This window comes from Pan paniscus, chromosome 2 (genome assembly GCF_029289425.2).
Source record: "Pan paniscus chromosome 2, NHGRI_mPanPan1-v2.0_pri, whole genome shotgun sequence".
Taxonomy (NCBI): Eukaryota; Metazoa; Chordata; class Mammalia; order Primates; family Hominidae; genus Pan; species Pan paniscus.
In genome coordinates, this window is record NC_085926.1 from 157,717,571 (window position 1) to 157,733,512 (window position 15,942).

General features: G+C 41.5%; 1 protein-coding gene across 6 annotated transcripts in view; it reads left to right on the forward strand.

The window, feature by feature from the left end:
• Nucleotides 1-15,942, forward strand: part of SCHIP1 (schwannomin interacting protein 1) — a 611,891-nt gene that overhangs the window by 493,240 nt on the left and 102,709 nt on the right. The window lies entirely within an intron of this gene.

The following is a 15,942-nucleotide window of genomic DNA, read 5'->3' on the forward strand; positions in this document are numbered from 1 at the left end:
ATTTTAGCTGTCGTACATAATACAGTGGAGGACCTGTTGAAAATATAAAGGTTGGGACTCTTTTTTCCTCTTTGGAACTATTGGCTCTAAGTACAAAGTTAACGTAGATTCCAAATAAACTAAACAATTTTGGGATGTTTATTCACTTTTATTTAGAAAAACAGGAAACTTTTTTTTTTTTTTTGAGATAGAGTCTTGCTCTGTCACCCAGGCTGGAGTGCAGTGGCGTGATCTCGGCTCACTGCAAGCTCCGCCTCCCGGGTTCAGGCCACTCTCCTAACTCAGCCTCCTGAGTAGCTGGGACTACAGGCGCCCGCCAGCACGCGCAGCTAATTTTTTGTATTTTCAGTAGAGACAGGGTTTCACCATGTTAGCCAGGATGGTCTCTATCTCCTGACCTCGTGATCCACCTGCCTCGGCCTCCCAAAGTGCTGGGATTACAGGCGTGAGCCACCGCGCCCGGCTAGGAAACATTTTTTATATTAGTTTTTTTTAAAACTTATTTTGGATTAATTTTAGATTTGCAAATAAATTACAAAGATAGTACACAGAGTTCTCAAATGTCCTTCAGCAGCTTCCCCTTATGTTAATATCTTATATGTCTAGGATACATTTTTCAAGCTACTCATTTTTCAAGAAATGAACGTTTACCCAATACTATCACCTAACCTACAAACTTTATTGAGATTTATATTGGCCTTTGAAATTAAAAAGGGTATACTAAAACTATTCGACAACTGTAATAAGTAATATATCCTCATAGGCTGTGACTTGAGGAGGGAGGGGAGAGTTAGGTTCCTCCACATTCTACACTGCCCCTCCACAAAGCCATCCCAAACAGGCATGAAATTTAAGTAAACATGGTGCTAATATATTTACTGTGTAAATGCTTTTGAAGACAAGTCTCTAGCCTCCTCTTCCAATCAGGTTGCCTTGCCTCTATCCCTCCTCGGTGGAACCCTGGTGCTGCCTCTGTAGAAGACAGATGGAGTGAAGGGGCAGATAAAGAGAGAAATATGTGCACACACGGCCTGTGGAGGGTGAATCTCCAGTGAGGGGGCTGTTTTGTGAGTTCTTAAGTGTAGAAATAAACTTGCCCACAGTCTGCTTTCCATCTGGGCTGTGGACAGCCACAAGTTCTCACTTGTTATTTGCTCTCTGATATCCAGATTTTTTATTGTTTTAAAGTAGGAAACAACTTTTCAGCTTGGTAGTTTACTTCTTTAAAGTTAAGTTTCTGGTGGAATTGTGAAGCCTCTATGAATGTCCAGTGGAAGTCCTGGGAGAGGGTACATTACAGGCAACTCACAGAGGTGTAAGCGACCTGTGGAACAAATGCCACTCAGGATGTGAAAGGACTGGGGTTAAGTCATGAGGAACAGATTAGAAATGGCATAGAAAAGGGTTTGGGACTCTTGCAGGAGTGGAAAAGGGAAGGGAGATTGGCACATCAGGATGTTCAATATTTGTTGACTGATTGAATGGTCAGAATTTCAAAAACTAAACCACTAATGGGCACCAGGCATAGTTTTGTTGCCAATAGAAGGATGTCCCCGGCCAGGTGCAGTGGCTCACGCCTGTAATCCCAGCACTTTGGGAGGCCTGAGTGGACAGATCACCTTGAGGTCAGGAGTTGGAGACCAGCCTGGCCAACACGGTGAAACCCTGTCTCTACCAAAAAAAAAAAAAAAAAAAAAAAAAGTTAGCTGGGCATGGTGGCACACACCTGTAATCCCAGCTATTTGAGAGGCTAAGGCAGGAGAATCACTTGAACTCAGGAGGCGGAGGTTGCAGTGAGCCAAGATCGCACCATGGCACTCCAGTCCATGAGACTCCATGGACTCCATCTCAAAAAAAAAAGAAGGATGTCCCCATGACTCAGTGAATTCTCATAGAGCATCTGGTTTTGCCAACAGGATCGGTAATTTCCTTTTGTTAAATTTTTTTTTAACTAATTATGTGTTCAATATATTGTGGATTATGATAGCACTAACTCAACATTTCTTTCAGGAAAATTGTGTTTTCTGGACCACAGTAATTTGAATAGCTCCTTCAACTTAGATATTCTCTTGAAGTTCATTACATGCTGTGCTGAAGGATGGGACATATTGGAAATACCCTCCTCTATATTCTTAGGTTCTTCCTCCTATGATGGATGTTCATGGGTTTTGGTACCCAGCATGAGTTACTCTTCCTAAGAGCTCCCAGCCTCCCTTTGGGGGACTACCTCTTCCGTGTCATGTGTGATTTTGGTGGAAGAGTAATTACAAGTAGCTGACTCATGTTCTGGGAACTTCAGCTCCAGTTCCTTCTCCTCCCCTGGCTCTGCTGCAGGTAGAAGAGCTCCCGGGAAATTTATGTCTAGAGCATTTGCAGCAAGGTCCTCAGGGACAGTCGGAGGCCCTCGCAGTGTTGACTGCTGCCAAACCCATGCTATGAAGGGACCATGGCTGTGACTTCTGCTTCCTGACCTTGTTTCTACTTGTTGCCAAAGTGCTGCTCCAGTGTCTGCCTCCTGTTGATTCTGTGGGTTTGTTAGCCAGTGTTGGTTTTAATTGCTTGCAAGTCGGGAACCCTAATTAATAACAGTGGGCAGTCTCTTGACTTAGGACTCAAGTTCAAACCATGACAGTTGAAGACCCAGTATTAATAAATACATTTCTCTTGCCCAATCATTAAATATCGAAGGTGTAATGGACCTTAAAGCTCATCTGGCCCAAACCCCTATACTTTCCTCCAGTGGTGAGGAAATAAACACACCAAGTGAAAGAGATGTTCAAAGTGTCATAAATGTAACATGCCAAGTTGGCATCCTACATAGAGACATCAGGGCTCATTGGTCTCGGCATCTTGTCCACACACCCTCACCGTACTCCTTTACCTCTGTGACCCATAGTGTCCACTTATGGGATGGGATGACAGGGCAGAACCTAGGGTGGCACCAGTGACCTTGGAAAGGGTCACAGCTAACTAGCCCCCATAGGGATTCGACCTGTGACTCTGGTGGTGTTAATACCAAGATTCAGACACTGAGCTGAAATGTCAGCGTCTAGCTGCATCCACAGGTGTGCCTGTGTGCTCTGATGCCAGCTCAGATGCGTCCACTTGATGAGGCTGAGACTGTGCATGAGGAGGTGGTTATCAGCAGCTCCAGGAATCAGATAATCATCTCCTTATGATTATTGGGATAAAAACAACTAGTTTTACAGCATAAATCTTATATTTTTAATGTGAATTAAAGATTGCTTTCTAACCATTCCTTATCTTATAGAAACTGTTTTTGTGAGTTCTAAGTGTAGCATGTCTCTGAGTTCTGTGGGGGTAAATGTTCTGAATCCATTTTGGAGCAAGAGTTATTTATTTATTTGTTGAGACAGAGTTTTGCTCTTGTTGCCCAGGCTGGAGTGCAACGGCATGATCTCGGCTCACTGCAACCTCCACTTCTTAGGTTCAAGCGATTCACCTGCCTCAGCCTCTCAAGTAGCTGGGATTACAGGAGCACACCACCACACCCAGCTAGTTTTTGTATTTTTAGTAGAGATGGGGCTTCACTATGTTGGCCAGGCTGATCTCGATCTCCTGATCTCAGGTGATCCATACACCTTGGCCTCCTAAAGTGCTGGGATTATAGGTGTGAGCCACCGTGCCCAGCCAATAAGTTATATTTTTAAATTGCTAATGTGAAGCTTTTCAGCAAAGCATAGCACACAAAATGATGTCTGCCAAGAATTTTCTTAATATATGCCATTATTTTTTCTTCATAACTTTACTCAATGAGTGAATATTGATTGAATGCCCACTATGTGTTAGGTATGGAGTACAGAGAGGAGTGGAAGTTGACGGGGAGCTGTCATGTCATGGAGCTTGCGGTCACACAGGGAAGAGTGACAGAAATCACATCAACACACATGGGTGCATCCCAGGAGGGTGACAATGGTGCAAGAAGTGGACAGACACACACTAAACCTGACCTAAGGAGTCACTTGTCATCCCTTCCCAGGACAGGGCTTCTCTGTGGCACAGGACCAGTAGCCTTCATACCCTTGCCACTAAAAATCTAGAAAACAGCCAGAAATTATTTTAAAAAGCAAGCATGTTCACATTGTGTGGTATTTAATAATAATAGCTATTATGTATTGAATTTATATGTAGAATAGGACTGTGGTTCTCTGAGGTTATGGGCAGTCTTGCTGTGATGGGCATGACTTGGGAGCCCTTGCCACCAGGTGGCAACACACCTGGAGAGCTCTCCTCCCTGAAGTCCTGAAATCACATCCAGCAATAGCTTCATCTGCGGCAGCATGTCCAGCAAAGAGACTCTCACTGAAAGACCAAAAAGGGAGACAAGGTTGGGTAGGAGGAAGCTGAGGGTGCTCAAGCTATGGCAGACTGCTGGGCCACCTACTTTTCATTAGATGCCCATACTGGGGCAGGTGAATACTATTCATCCCATTTTATAGACAGGGAAACTGAAGCTTATGGTGGAATCACAGAGAGAGTGCGTGTGCTTTCCACTTTCAGTTATAAACTACTATACCAAATAGCTGGAAGTTAGCCTCTGTAACCTTCATTACACAATAACACAATAGCTGTTTCTTTTTGCTAATAGCTAGAGCCACATCTGAATATCTGTTATCTCTTGGTATGTAATACCCTCTTATGTCTATGTACTTCTATATAAGATTTTTTCATAAATGGAAACTTTTTTTTAATTTGCAAAAAAAATCATTCAAACATAAATGCATGGCTTTATGCCTTTCTTTCTGCCTTGAGTGTTCCCACCACCACTCTGTGCTTACTTGTAATTATCAAATCCATGCAATCTTAAGTCTCAGTTAGAAACTCATTCTATATATTGGCTGGAAGTGATTGAAATGATCCTCAGGTTTAGCAGAGGCTCTGAGAGGTTAAAGGATGATTCAATGTGCGCTGCTCTCTTGACATCTGATATCAAGCTAGCTGCTCCTTGTAAATTGATTTATATGTAGAATATGACTATAGGTCCCTAAGGTTACAGGCAGCCTTGCTGTGATGGGCATGACTTGGGAGCCCTTGCCACCTCAACACACCCAGAGAGCTCTCCTCCCAGAAGTCCTGAAATCACATCTAGCGATAGCTTCATCTGCGGCAGCATGTCCAGCAAAGAGACTGTCACCGAAGGACCAGGAAGGGAGACAAGGTTGGGAAGGGGGAAGTTGAGGGTACACAAGCTACAGGGAAATCCACTACCTTCTGCAACGTTTTTACCCATTCATTTACTTATTCACTTAATAGTCATTTATTTGCTCAGTAGCTGCACTCTGCTAGATACTTGGGAGTCAACCTAGCTAGGATTTTTTCCCAAGTGGTCTATTTATTTTGTTGAGGGAGAGGCACATCAAACAAACACCAAGGTTGGTTATTTAACATCCAAGATAAGTGATTCAGTTGACTTTGGAGACTGACTTGGCCAGCTGCCGAGGCAGAGACAGTGCTGAGGGATTGACAGCTGAATGGAGACCTGAAGAGCTTCTGGGAGCCAGGTGAAAGGGATGGCAAGAGCTGCCCAGCCCCAGGCAAGAGGGAGTTTGGAAAGTTTCATGGAAACTGCACCAGGAGCATCCTCACCAAAATCACTCCCTTACCTCACAAACACATCCCAGGCATCTGAGTCTGCACTTCATTTGTGGAACTTTCCACCAGTCCTAAAAGCCATCTTGCACACAATAAAATAATCTTGCAATTTTCCTGTAGTTGATTTGAAATATTTTTATGCTGCAAGGAGTTTAATAACAGACACAATGCTTGAAATGTCACTTCTTATACTTGGAGAACTGGAGTGGAGTGGAGAATGGAGCCTTTTAGGGAAGTACGTGGGAAGAAGCTGTTTGAATCCAGTAATGAATTAGTGTTAAGCTTCTAAGGCTCCAGGAACTTCTTGAGTATTTTGGTTTAAAGTAGTTGGCATATTTGTGGGTTTTTCTCCCAGGTCTACTGGAAGCTGTGAGCTGGGAATATAGTAAAACAGAGGTCCCAGCCTTTTTCCTGATGAGTTATTTGTGATTTACCTGAAGCTTTAGGCACACTAACCCAAGATGAAGTAAAGGCGTCGTAATGCCAGGTGCCAACAGAAAGTCAGGTATCCTCATGCCAGCCACATGAGCACTCCACCCCGGGGCTTCTTTCTAAAGCCCTTCTGTGCTTTGCAGGCAGGTCCAAGGAGGTTAGAGAAACCCCTGCAGTCCCCCTTCCATCCCATATGTGATGATTGGACTGGGGAGTCTTGGTTAGGAGCAAAGGGTAATTACTGTGTCAGAGCACGACCAATGAATTGTAACAAGCTGAGGTAAAGCTTAATTTCCTCTTCCACCTACCGCAATGAAAAGCTGTTGAATGTCAAATATGGTTTGCACCTTTGAAGTGAAAATGTTTTCTGCCACATGTCATCCCGTTGAGCAAGTCTACACCTGTTCATCTGGTCATGGGTTAGCAGAAAGAATGAAAGAGAGAAACTCTGTGCCTTTGAGCGAAGACATTTTTCAGTACTTATTACTCTGTTTCACTTTCCAGCTTTCACCTTCTCTGCAGTTTTTCTTTCATCTTGACACTATAAGGAATGCATGAGCCTTCCCTATGGAACATTGTAGATCTTGTTTAAATGGTAAAAACATCTCCAGCTCAGCTGACCAGTTCATTAGAATAGCTATGTGCTACACAAGAAACATGAAATATTTTGTCAGGTAGGAATCTAAGGAATCCTGGTGACGTGGGCTTTCCCGTCAGTCCTTTGCTCTTTTCCCTTAACTTAAGCCTTGTGCTGCTTTAGTTACCCTGTAGAATAAATGGAAAAGTAAATGGTTTTATTTTATTTTGGAGACAGAGTCTTGTGACGCCCAGGCTGGAGTGCAGTGGTGCCATCTCAGCTCACTGCAACCTCTGCCTCCCAGGTTCAAGCAATTCTCCTGCCCCAGCCTCCTGAGTAGCTGACACTACAGGCGCGTGCCACCATGCCCAGCTGATTTTTGTATTTTTAGTAGAGACAGGGTTTCACCATATTGGCCAGGCTGGTCTCGAACTCCTGACCTCAAGTGATCCACCTGCCTCTGCCCCCAAAGTGCTAGGATTATAGGCGTGAGCCACTGCGCCTGGCCCAAGTAAATGGTTTTAAATCATGGTGCTAGGTCTGAGGAAATTATTAACAAAGCTCTATCAAAAAACAAAACTGTGGAATCTTTTAAATTAAGTAACAGTCAAAAAGCCAATGTGAATTTTTTTCCTTAGTATGGCTGCTTTGCTTCATAGCTCAGAGACTGAACCAGAGCTAGAGGTTATGAACTAGACAAGGATTTCATACATTTTTTTCTCCGGCCACTTTTCTCCATTAGTAAATAAACAGATGAATAAAATAAAAAGGTTGCAGGGTGAACACAAAATTCTGTAATACTGTTAAAAAATCATGATTAAGTATTATTCATTTTATACACCTACCAATGGCAATGAACTTAAAATGCCATATCAGAACAGTTGTGCAACATCTCAATTTGATAGTTTTCCTAAGAAGCATAACCAAGCTTCCATAAATGTAGTGAAAGCTTTTTTCATATTAAAGACATGTTATCGGGAGATGGAATGTTTCCTTCTTCCTACATAACTGAACAGTGATTAAATATTGACTAAGAGCCAGGAGTTGACAGCCATTGGCCTCACCCTGGTAAATGCTGATATATGATGCTGAATGTAAATACAGAGCCATCCTCTCAGGGCCATAGTTTTTTTTTGTTTTTGTTTTTTCTGTTGGGAGATGGGGAGCCAGCAAGTTGTAGGTTATGCTTGAGGTGTCAGATTCAAGTGTTGCAATAGAAGTGTGTAATTTGAAACAAGTAATTCTTTAAAAAGCCACCCAACTGTCAAAAGAAAAATATATTTTTCTAATCAATCTGAATAATAAACAGAATGCTAGTTAGAAGTTTTAGCAAAACATCCAGGGTACCCACTGAATGCTGCTGTTTGTAGAAACAAAAGAGCTGTCCATCACTGGGGCAGCTTATACTTTCATAGACAACGATTGTTTGATTTATATGAAACAAACTGGTCGAAACATCAGATTTATTTTGGGGACATGAATATATGTTTGGGAAATTTTAAAACATCTTATTTTTGTTGTATGTGTATTTTCTTTTTTGTTGTTTTAAACATCTATTTAAAATATGCAATTGATATTTTCCCTCCCTCTATGGGGAAAATCAAAGATAATAATTTTTATTACATTTCTTTCTGTTAATAAGGTTCATTATAAGATCTTATTATTTTTATCCCAAGATTTTTAAACCCTGCAGGAAATACCTGGAAGACTTACTCAACAGCTGTTTGTAGTGCCATGAAGCAAAATCTGTTAATTCTTTATTGGTTAGAATGATTTAAACATAGGTCTCCTTTTCAGCAAATATAGCAATCTAAAAAGTCTGCTTTTTTTTCCAGCAAGTTTTAATAGATATTTCCTAACCTCTAAATCATCTATAATACCCTTATTGTGATGGTCATCTGGACATCAACATTGCTATCTTCAAAGTATAATGAAATTAAAAGATACTTTTAAAGATTATTATAGTTCTCAAATTATTCAAATTGAGCCAAAATGGATTCATATGGATTTGAGTTGTTATTAATTTCTATTAGAGGTATTGGCATATGTCTATTCAAAAACATTAATGTTTCTTAAATATCAATGACTATTCTTCCTTGAAATGTACTGAGAAATGGATTTCGTGCTGCTGAAACTGAAATGAGAAGGAATGGTCATAAATCATAGTTTAGTTTCGCACCTTTAGTCAGATAAGCAGTGAAGCGACTCTGAGTCAAAGCGTGTGTGTGTGTGTATGTCTGCGTGTGTGCACTGTGTGTGTGTGTGTGTTTTGTGGTGTGATTGTGGTCTGTGTGTAGTGGGGGGATGGTTAATAGAAATGAAGCATCACAGCTGGACCAGCCACAGCACGTAGAATCCTTCCCTGGGGCCTCAGTTTACAAGACAAATAATTTAGAGTAACCCCTTCCCCCTTTAAAAAGCCGAATATTTTTGTAAAAATTAAAGTGAACACTGAAGACAGTTTTGAAGACAAAGAAGAACTCACAGTAAGCGAGTCTGAGTAGGTGCGTGACTGGCCAGGTTTGGTATTGACTGGCAAGGAGAAGACTTGTTGAGGGTTGACTTTGGGTCTGATTAGATACCAGGGATTTGACCTATGTAATCTTATTTTTGTCCTCTCAACAAACTTTGTACCCCTTTTTAGTAAAAAGATGAGAACATTAAAACCTAGGAAGATTTAGTAACTTCCACATAGCTGGTAAGTGGTTGAGTTAGAATTCCAACTCCCAGGTGACTAAATTTAAAATTGACTTCAAAGTAGCTCCCATATGGACTGAATATAGGATACGAGCCTCTGCCTAGCCTCCTGTCCTTTTTGTTTGGTTTAGGTGTTGGTTGTCTTTGTAAACACTGGAAGCTGCTGAGTCATCTCCCTCGGCTTTTTCCATCACTCTTTACCCCACATACACTCATACACACTTGGCTCAAGCTTTTTGGTTCCTTCTCTGGACACTAGATGACTGTCAGCCTTACCTGGGCCCTGCCCCAGAGGCTGCCCCAGCATCTGGTAGGAGCTTAGTGAACGGAATGGATTCCTAGTGAAATAATGAATGTCTTTCCTTGTATTCTGTGTTTGAAACCTCCAGGATAGCAATTCCATCTGGTATATGAAATAAGAAAAAGTAAATATTCTTTGGTTAACCTTTGTCATTCCCCTACTTAAACCTCAATCACATTTCTTTGAAATCATGCCAGATTTGTGGAGAGCAAATTGCCATAATTCTTAGTTTTTTCCTTCTCTAAGGGAAGGAACACTTTGCAGCTTAACAGCACTTTCAAAGTTTCAAACAGGACTGGCTACTGAGTTGAAGAAGCATTAGTTGGCCCTTAAGTCCTCCCCTCTGGCCACTGTTGTCCACTTCACACATTTGGACCAACTTCCCTCATCTGAGCCTGAATCCTATTAGCCAGCACTGAAAATCTGGCATGGTTTCAAAGAAATATGATTGAGGTTTATGTAGGGGAATGATGAAGGTTAACCAAGGAATGTTTACTTTTTCTGATTTCATATAGCAGATGGAATTGCTATCCTAGAGGTTTCAAAATAATCTTATCGAGATGACTTTTGACCCATCTTCAACAGCATTACAACAATCCCCGCAGCCTGGAGACTAAGCTCTGCTGCTGTTTTGAGTGAGCTGGCCCCACAGAGGGTGTGACGTGGGAGTAGAGATGAGTGTCGGCCTCAAAGTCTGCTCCCATCGCACAGGAAAGCACCTTCTTTAGATTAAGGTATTGGGGCTGACACTAAAATAGATTATATTTGAGGCTAAGTTTTCAATTTCACTCTTTCCAGAAAAACAAAGTACTGATAGGGATCTACTCTAAAAGCTGGTTTTAAATACAAGGCGTTACAGAAGTGCCAAATGCAGTCACTGCACTTAAAATCATGGCCTGTGGATAGAAACAAAGCTGAAGAGTGGCCTGCCGAGTGTAGAGCGTTCTTTCACTTGTAAGAAATTAAATACAGAGACACTCAACACAATTCCTGGATGTGATTTCCTGTTGGTTCATCTACACACTCTAGAAGATTCCTGAGGAGAGGTTTATTGCCCAAAGGAATTCAGTGGAGGTATTTTCAGGTTTGGCTGATTTCCAAGAGCCCCCTCTGAGGGCCAAATTATCCAATTCCCTTTCTTGGTGAGTTCACCACACTTCATTCATTCACCAAAAATATGCATGGAGAGCCTAACTACTACATACTAGGCACTGAGCATACAGTGCTAAAAATAAAAAAAGATAAAATCCTAGTCCTAATGTAGGATACATGCATTAAACATACGAACATATGAACCCTGTATTTGTCAGGGTTCTTCAGAGAAACATAACCAATAGGGTATAATATATATATAATTCACCCTACATATATATAAAATTGAGCATCTGTAATTAAAAAATCTGAAATCTAAAATGCTCCAAAATTCTAAACTTTTTGAGGGCTGACATGATGCTTATAGGAAATGCTGTGGAATATTTCAGATTTTCAGATTAGGGATGCCTCACCAGTAAGCATAATGCAAATATTCCAAAATCCAACAAAATCCAACATTTGAGACACTTCTAGTCCCAAGCATTTCAGATAAGAGATACTCAACCTGTATATGTGTATGTATACAGGTTGTGTGTGTGTATCTATATATACACAGAGAGAGAGAGAGAGATTGATTTTAAAGAACTGGTTCATGCAGTTTCGAAGGCTGGCAAGTCCAGGCCAGCAGGCTGGAAATTCCATCGAAAGTTAATGTTGCAATCTTGAGTCTAAAGGCTGTCTGGAGGCAGAATTTCTTCCTTTTCAGGGGACCTCTCTTTTCTCTTAATGTCATCAACTGATTGGATGAGACCGGCCCACTTTATGGAGAGTAATCTGTTTTACTTAGAATTGACTGATTTAAATGTTAATCACATCGAAAGCACACCTTCACAGCAACATCTTACCTGGTGTTGACAAACAACTATGCACCATGGCCTAGCCAAGTTGACACAAAATTAACCATAATCCCCCACCTCCAAATAACTGTCATTTCAATTTAGTGGCTCTCAAACTTGAGCAGGAATCCGAATCCCCTGGAACACTTGTTTGAAACACAATTGCTGGGCTCCACACTCCTGATTCAGGAGGTCTAGGGTTGGGCCCCAAAATTTGTATTTCAAACAAGTCCCGGGTAACGCTGATTCTGCTGGTCCAGGGATCATACTTTGAGAATGATAAGATTACATAATTCAGGGTCTGACCCTTAGCCTTGTGGCCCAGAAACTGATTTTGTTATCATAAGAAAGATAATTTTATTTATCAGGGATGTACCCAGTAAACCATGATTCCAAACCTGATGTGTAAAATAGCAATGCCAATTTATTGATTTATGATAAGCACTAAAACTATGGTGGTGAGCAGAACAATCCTATCAGCCTGGGAGGGGCAGTCCATCCTGTGGGCAGCTCCACTGAAAGGTGAGCAGTCAGTAATCGGAAGGAACTGGGGATCCCAGCCAATGATCCAAAACAGGTGATTTAATTGCTGCAACCGCTCCCACCGCCAGAAGGGTCATATTCTCAGTTCCTGCCCAAGGCCCCCCTCTACCTGGACTTTATACTTGGATTAAGACAGGGGCAACTTTGGAGGAATGGATGTTTTCAGTTGAAAGCTTTGGTATTTACTGGGCTGAAAGAGTGCTCCTCTCTGCTCCTCAGACTCTACTCAGCAGCTGGGCTCAAAGTTCATAGAAATTGGAAATGCTTTTAGTGAATCATTAAAATGTTACCTTTTACAGAAACTTTTTATTGGATATAACTTATACTGTTTTTATGAAAGAGGAACTTGAGCAGCATTAGAATGTGTTAATGTATGTCCTTCATATGCTCGGTTTCCTTTCTTGGTAATAATTTGAGTGAAGTTACAATCTTCCTGTAAAAGATTATTTCCAGCTGGGTGCAGTGGCTCACGCCTGTAATCCCAGCGCTTTGAAAGGCGGGCGGATCACTTGAGGTCAGAAGTTCCAGAACAGCCTGGCCAATATGGTGAAACCCCGTCTCTACTAAAAATACAAAAATTTAGCTGGCCATGGTGGTATGTACCTGTAGTCCCAGCAACTTGGGAGGCTGGGGCAGGAGAAACACTTGAACCCAGGTGGTGGAGGTTGCAGTGAGCCGAGATTGAGCCCCTGCACTCCAGCCTGGGTGACAGAGCGAGACTGTCTCAAAAAGAAAACAAAAAGGCTATTTCCATCTTTCTCTGCACATTGAGAGGACCTGACTTTGAAAAAATACTTATACATTTCATATTTTCAAAATTTTTCATGTCCACTTAGAAGCAATTTTTTCCCCTAAGCTTTGGCTTTCTGCCTTTATCATTGCTATTTTAAGATTTTTACATGAAAAATGGGATTTGTTTCTTAATCCTTTAAACCAAATTGTGTTGTGAAAAAGTTGTGTTTATGTTATTTATTTTAATATTCTTTTTTTAGAATCCTGCAATTATCCTCAGCGTGGAAAGTTTGGCCCTAAAACTGCTTCTGAGAAATCAGAATGTGGCCTGAGTCTGGGCGGACCCCTCACACCTTGCCTGCCTTGGTCTTCTTATGAAACACAATTGAATAGATAACCTAACGCAAGGGGATAAGGTGGCCCTGGAACTGCCTCAAAGGAATAGGGACCTCAGCGCAGATAAGTAGATTCAACCACTCAGTGCAGGGAGGTGCAGTCTCATGTTTAACCTCTCAGTTTCATTGTCATATCAGCCCAGGGGCCCATCAGCAAATAGAAACCATTCTAAGAATTTCAGGGAGCAGATTTAATGCAAGGAATCAGTTAAACAAGTGAAAAAAAACACAGAAAGAGCAAAATGTGGAAACCAAGGTAACACAGAGACTAGTAACGGCAAGAAGCAGCCACCACTCCTGGGACCAAGACAACAAAAGGGAAGAGGCGATGTTACCAGAACCTTCCCGGCAGGTGCCTGCTGTGGCTCAGGCATAGCCCTAGGGAGGGGAGACAGAGTCCTGCTTGGGGCATCTGGCAACCTCAGTCAAGTCACAGCAGGGGTGCCAAAGGGCCAGCTTTCTGCAGCTGCTGGAGGGGTGTCCTACAGGAGTTGGGCCCTCCTCTCGCTGGCCATTCCCCCGTGCCTCCCATTGGCAAGATCTAGCAGGGAGCCAGGTGAGAAAGGAGCCTGGGAAACATCCTTCACACAGTCTTAGCATCAGAGCAGAAGCCCGTGGCTTCCTTTGCTTTCCCTCTTCCTTGTTGGCCTTTATTATCAGTTGTATTCACTTATCTGACTATAAAACAGGGTAGTATTAGTGAGAGAGGAATCTGTTACTGATAAAGAACAAGGAAAGGAATCCATTAATCCCTTTTGATTATCATACAGATTATTCCCCAGTGATTATTAGAAAATACTTTTATCTTAATGAGGAAAAATCTCAATTTATTTTTAAAATCCTGGAAAATGGAATGCTGGGTAATATTCTTATTTAACTTTTGACATTTTTTAAAAAGTCATGTTCTATTTGGGGTATGAACGTGTGTGCCCATAATAATTATTTTCATCTGTGTGTGTCTATCTTGGGCCTAGAAAAAAAATGACTCATTTTCTTCTAAAGATTAGAATTCCATGGGCATCTCTTTTTGGTACAATTCCTTTGTTTGTTCATTCCTGGAGATAATGGAGTTGGTACTGATAGTGCCCTCCTTGTATTGTATTCAGCTCAGTTCAATGAGTCTTTATTAGGGGGCCTGTCAAGTGCCAGGCTGTGCCTCAAAGATATGGAGGCAGAGGAGACTCAGGCGGTGTGAAAGAGCATGGCTTGGGGCATAGGACAGACTTGGCTTTGAATTCCAGTTCTACCGCCTAAGAGTCTCACCCTGTGGAGCTCAGTTGCTTCATCCTGGATGTGAGGATGAACACTGGTACTGCAAGGCTGTTAAAGAATTGTATGTGGTAAAGCACTTGACAATTGTCTGGAACATAATAAAGGCTTCGTAAATGGTAACATGTTGTTATTATTTTGATAATCATCTATGGTTTGGGTACAGACTTTTTAGTCATTGTAAAATTTAATAGTAGAGTTTTTGTTTGCTTAGATATCTGTATTTCATTCACACAATTAGTTGGCATTTTAGTTGTTTATTAGTTTTTAGTCATTGGCCTAGAAGGAAATGGCTACAGTTCCCTTGCTCATCTCTAGTAAGGATTTGAAGTGGCTGGCTTGTCATTTATAAGGTTTTAACAAGAGAATTTTTAAAAATTCAAATGCTTTAACCATTTTTCAGGCCTTTGGTTTTCATATTTACTTACAAGTTGATAGTTTGTTTATTGGAATGGAGATTTTATTTGGGGTTGGGTGTAGAGATGTGTTCTGTTCTAGTGGCTAGAGTACTGAATTAAAATTTTAGAAAGAATTTGGATGTAATTTTTAACTGAATCAGGAATTTGTTCATAGCCTTAAGCAACCTGTTTTATTCTCTCTGCTTGTTTTCATTGTGTGTTTGCCATCTCCTTGACTCACAATGGTCTTATAAGAGTTAATGAAAATGTTTGCAACCAGTGTATTTTTATCTTGGATGAAAAGAGCTGTGTACAAACTGTAACTTACCCTACTTTTGTTAATATGCGACAGGATTCTTAGCCCTCGCCATGTATCATAATCCTTGAGTGCGTTTAACATGTTCAGACCCAAGAAATCACATCCCCCACCATAAGATTCTGATTCATTTAGGACCCTAGCATTAGTGTGTGTACTCTTGTGTGTGCACTGTCTCTCTCTCTCTCTCTGTCTCTCTGTCTCTCTCAGCTTCCTAGGTAGTTTTAACACGCAATCAGGATTGAAAACCACTGGCGTAAAGGATAAAGCCAATCTTTGTGCTTGGTTCTTTCTCTTATATTGTGTCTGTTGGCCATTTTCTTGCCTATTGGATACAGGCAGATGTGTTAGCTATATATTGTCCCATTAACAAATTACCACAAACTTGGTGGGTTAAAACAATACATATTTATTATTTTATACTTCTGAAGGCCAGAAGTCTGAAATGGTCTTACAGGGCTAAAATCAGGTTGTTGGCAAGGCTGATTCCTTCTGGAGGCTCTAGGGGAGAGTCTGAGTCTCACTCTGTCGCCCAGGCTTGAGTGCAGTGGTGTCATCTCGTCTCACTGCAACTTCTGCCTCCCGGGTTCAAGCGATTCTCATGCCTCAGCCTCCCAAGTAGCTGGGATTACAGGCGTGTGCCACCAAGCCTGGCTAATTTTTGTATTTTTAGTAGAGATGGGGTTTCACCATGTTGCCCAGGCTGGTCTCAAACTCCTGGCCTCGAGTGATCCACTTACC